A 5,640-nucleotide genomic window follows, 5' to 3' on the forward strand; every position below is an offset into this window, starting at 1 on the left:
AAAATGGATCTATATTACATGATTTAATAAAAAGAAATGTGTATATATTATATCATAAAAATAGAAAAAATGTGCCTTCATGTTTTCTTAAAGAACACGAATCATATATTGCAGAAAGGCATTGGAGTAGATTTAAGGATGAGCAAGAGTTACAGAGTTTCATTCAACAATATATCAGTGGTTGTAGATCACTGTCTATTTCTGACCCACGTAACATTGGTTTTTACCATTATTTGTGGTTAGATAATGAATTGAAGCCATCATCTATTATTTAATGGGTTATTATAACTACAATATATATATATATATATATATATATATATATATATATATATATATATATATATGTATATATTTGGATCTAAGACGAAGATGAATGTATTAATAAAACATTATTCAGATATCGTTTTTTTTTATTCTAATAAAATGTTGATAATAAATCCTTTCCGTTTGATGTAAAATATTTATGAAATTTATAAGCATCATCCTTTGATAAGGGTCGGCTAATATTATTTTGATTGGTATTGTCACCTGTTTGTTTATCTGTTATATAATCACCTGATAATGTTGGGTTATGTTGAGATAAAAGACTCTTAATATTAATTGTTCCCTTTGGTAACGATTGTATATAATCAATATCTCTTATTGGATTTAAATTAATATGATTAACTATTTTTTGTCGTTTTATTGGCCTTTTACCATTCTTAAAAGGAAAGGGTAAGTGCTTAGATCGGAGCGTAACACATACTTTCGAAAATATTCTTAATATATCCATGATTTTAACTTTGTCTGTATCATTTTCAACTTTTCTTAATATAAATAAAAAATTTGATGTTTTAATATCATTATTTGTAATGATTTCTCTATGAGTATTTGTTAGAAATAATTTATTAAACCATATATTTGTTATAGCATCATTAGTCAACAAAGGTAATATGATATTCATGAAAGGATCATACCACCTTGAACTATCAATGGTATTATTGCTGTGTTCCTTAATTATATTGTTATATTTTTGGTTTATTAGTAAACGATTCGCAGTCATCATTGATTAAAGACTGAAGAGCCTTAGAGATTGCGGCATGTTTTCTGGATTCATTAAACTTAAATGTAGGAAAATGTTTTTGTGTAATATGTGTTAATTTTTCTTTAAAACATATTATATCATTTATCACCTGTAAATGATCTGGACAAATTTTGTTATCTATTTTTATAAATGCATCTAAATAATCAATCAGAGATTTATTCAATTGCTTTGTCTGTTTTTCTATTGTTTTAATAGAAACATACGACTCTTTATCAGCTATATTGATACAGATATCCATTAATAAAATATTTTCTTTATCATACTGTATGAGAATATCTGCGGCTTTAGCATATAAAACCAATCCATGGGGTGTTTTAACAGAGTCATCTTTTATCTTTTTTCGATATTTTGATAAAATAACTTTAAATCTTTCATTTTTTCTTGATGTTTTAATTCTTTTTGAAATATTTATGACTTCATCGATCGTAAAAAATATACTCATCGGGTTATTTACATAATAATCGTTACAGTTTTTATTGCGAGAGAGAGAGAAAAACGAGAAGGGTTTTACCCTATTCTCAAATAAGGCAGAGGCAAATCCATATAGACTATTTTCACAATTCTTACAATTTTCTGAAAGTAATATATTTTTGTCAATATCAGATATATTAATCAAAATTTGTCTTTTATTGTACTCTTGATCACTATTATTATGAGTAGTAATTTTAGTATTATTATTTTGGTCAAACATGGAAATATATACATCGATTATTAATAATATATAAACAACATATTCCATACAAAATTGATCATCTCTTTCTATGGATATGTTTAGACATATCTTATTTTCATTGATATAGTTGAAATTTATCTTTACGAATTCTAAAAACGTGTTATTAATATCTTCAATATTGAGATATACAGCTTCTTTGAGTAATGATAATATAATTATCAAATATTCTAAAAAACATGTTTTAAAACAGGATATTCTAATATCTTCTTTATAGGGTAACATGTCTCTCTATATAATATGTCTTTTTATAGAGATATAATTAAAAAGAAAATTATATCCTATATTGCCCAGCGATAAGATATATATATATATATATATATTTATGGATAAATATTTATACACTGCCTGCTTTATGATTTTTATTTATTCACAATACATTGGAAAATTTATAAAAATATTATCTTTACAGGGTAAAATTTACAAGGTATAATCTTGTATATATGATTTGTACATTTGGTGCTGTCAGAATCAAGGATCAGTTTCCTGTCAGTTTTTTCAAATGGTAAAGGATAGTCTTTGGTACAATGAGGAAATGTTACAATTTCCAGGTTGGGTTGATATTCAGATAATAGATCACAATTCTTATTAACATCTGTTGATATAGTATCCGATAAAAACAAATCACTCTTGATAATATCTGAATTTTCAAAGATGTCGTCCAAATCTTGATCCACATTATTTGATAATAATAATTCTTTCTTAATATTATCTGGATTCACAATCTGCCATGTTACCACTATTTTGTCCAATGATAATGGCTTTCGTGGTGCTTTCTTTCTCGAGTCATGTTTAAATATCTTCTTTTTTTCTGATGATGTTGTTATATTTTCTGATGATACTTTATCCAATTTTCTTTTCATATTTTGTCCTTTAAAGGGTATCACAAGTTCTCAAAATGATGGGATTCATCCATTCGATGTGTGGAGAATTTACTGTAAGAGACGACTCTGTATACCCGATTCAGTAAAATAAAACACCATGCTGGTAGCTATTAGCCATTTAGCTACTGCTGCCGATACTCGAGAATATTGTCACCCTCTCTTTCTCTTCTGCACCGACAGACTGACTGCTCCTCTAGATAAACACATCCTCTAGTTATAGTTCATGTTTCAGAATGTCCCATTCTATGACACGAGTCTCAAAATAGACTCCTCGAGATAGGTACATCCGGTATTTATAGTTCATGGATCAGAAAGTCCCATTCTATGACACAAGTCTCAAAAGAGTTTTTGTATATTAGACTAACAATAAATAATATATGTAATGTTAATATATATATATATATATATATATATATAAGAAGTGGAAAATCTCATGTTTCATATACCAATATATTTAGAATACAAGTCAATAGTCAATCAAAATGAATACATGCTTTATATAATACAGCTTTTTATGTAAATTTTAATAAACATTTAATCGATAAGCCTAGTTCTGTAGTCATGTTACATTTCATTCCATTGTTATTATTAATATATTTCTCATTAGTTTCTTCAAATTCAATATAGACAGGTAAAAAGATTGTTTTAATTAATTCATCTGACGACATATTCATTTCCACACGTAATTCATTTAGATATTTCAAATAACGATTGGCATTATCGCAAAATAGATTTTTAGATACAAGACGCTGACGAGATGTTTTATTTTTGATAGATTGAATTATAAATCGATTTCTTTCTTCTAAAATAAAGTTATAAATAATTTCATCTTCAAAGAAATTGTATATATCATTTGCTTTCGGATAAAAAATATTCATCATGATCAATTCAACCACAGTTTCTTTATCAAACTCCTCCTTTGATATTTCATCTTTTTTATCATAAAGAAGACCTATAACATTATTATCATTGATAAACTTTTCAATATGTTTCTTATAAAGGATCATAAAACCTCGTGGAAAAAGTTCTGCAAAATAGAGATAAAGCAAATTTGCAATATCCATTTGTAAATTATGAATAGAACTTCCTGGAAGAAGAGTAATTGATTTCTTTCTCTTTATCTTTGGTAGAGTTGATTCATTTTTTTTATCTGTTTCTAATATAGATAATAGTATATTTAGAATTCTGTCTGGTTTCTTAGACTTTTTAGTCCCTCGTAAGATAAGCCTTGAGATCTTTTTTAATACTTGTGTATTGTTCGAACCTCTTGATAGACTAAACGAAGTAACAAAATCATTATCCATAGCATCATTAGAAATGTATGTTTCCTTAATATACTCCTTTAACAAATGGATGCTTTTTGTAATATTTTTTTCAATCTCTTCTTTAGTATATTTCGTATAAGATTTTAATTCTCTCTTCTTACAGAAGGATTTATCCGTACATGTAAATGAGTCTTTTACTGTACTAGCGAACACAAAAAATGGTACTGAATTTACTGATGTTAAGTTGAACATTTTATAAATCTGCTCACTAAGGCATTGTAAAGTTGTCCTCGACATGCGATGCCTTTTATTATTTTGATCAACTCTTTTGTCGACCAATTTTCTTTTTCTTTTATCTTTTTCCGTATTATTTGTCTCCATAGTGTTAATAGACATATTCGTTTTAATGGTCGCTGAGCTTTGATCATTCGACTCGATATTAGTAGTGGGCTCCATCTTTTCACTGTTAGATAAAATATTGATATTCATTTCATTGATCACTGGAATCTGTAAGGACTGATCATTAGACAGCGTCATCTTTTCACTAGACGATACCATCATTGATTCATGAGTGATAAATTGATCATTAGGTGGAATTGTCATTTTATTTACCCTATCTCTATCATCCAGAGCTTTCATATCATTGTTATCGAGATTGCAGTCATTTTTAGATTCAATATTATTATTATTATTATTCTCATCACTATTATTTCCCACCGTTCCTTTATTCTTCTTTTCTTTCTCTCTTTTCTTCTTTTTTTTCTTATCCTTCTTAACAGTCACTGAATTATCATCGTCAGTGTTGTCAATTTGGGTAATATTTTTATTGCCACTATTAATACCATTCATGATATTTTCATTAGTATCATCATTATTAGTATCATCATTATTAGTATCATCATTATTAGTATCATTATTCATATATTATTAGTATCATTATTCATGATATTATTAGTATCATTATTCATGATATTATTAGTATTATTATTAGATCATTCTAATATTATCAGTATTAATTTATTCTTGATATTATTAGAATTATTCATGATAATATATTAGAGTCATTCATGATATTATCAGTATTAGATTTATTCATGATATTATTAGAATTATTCATGATAATATCATTAGAGTCATTCATGATATTATCAGTATTAGATTTATTCTTGATATTATTAGAATTATTCATGATAATATCATTAGAGTCATTCATGATATATCTAATATTTGTAGTATTAGATATTCATTTCATTCATGATATTATCAGTATTAGATTATTCAGATATCTATATTATTATTTAGAATTACTCATATTATTAGAATTATTCATGACATCATTATTTTGGATATTTTTTTTAGAATCATTCATGGTATCATTACTATTATTATGATTACTATTACTTGCGTTAGGAACCAACTCTGATTTATTATATTTGTCAATCGTTTCGTTGACCATAACTTCCAGATCATCCATCATTTTTTTATTGTTATTTTCAGTATTAGTAGTATTAGACATTTCCATCATATCGATATCGTCATCAATAATGATTTTATCATTAATATTCTCTTGTGTTTGTATCGTTACATTAATATCGTTAGTCTTAATTTTTGTATTTTGTTCTTCTTTTTTACATGTATTATTTTTCTTATTAGTTTTTTTATTATTTTTACAGT

Source organism: Penaeus chinensis, unplaced genomic scaffold, assembly GCF_019202785.1.
Source record: "Penaeus chinensis breed Huanghai No. 1 unplaced genomic scaffold, ASM1920278v2 CTG_786, whole genome shotgun sequence".
In the NCBI taxonomy this organism is placed as follows: domain Eukaryota; kingdom Metazoa; phylum Arthropoda; class Malacostraca; order Decapoda; family Penaeidae; genus Penaeus; species Penaeus chinensis.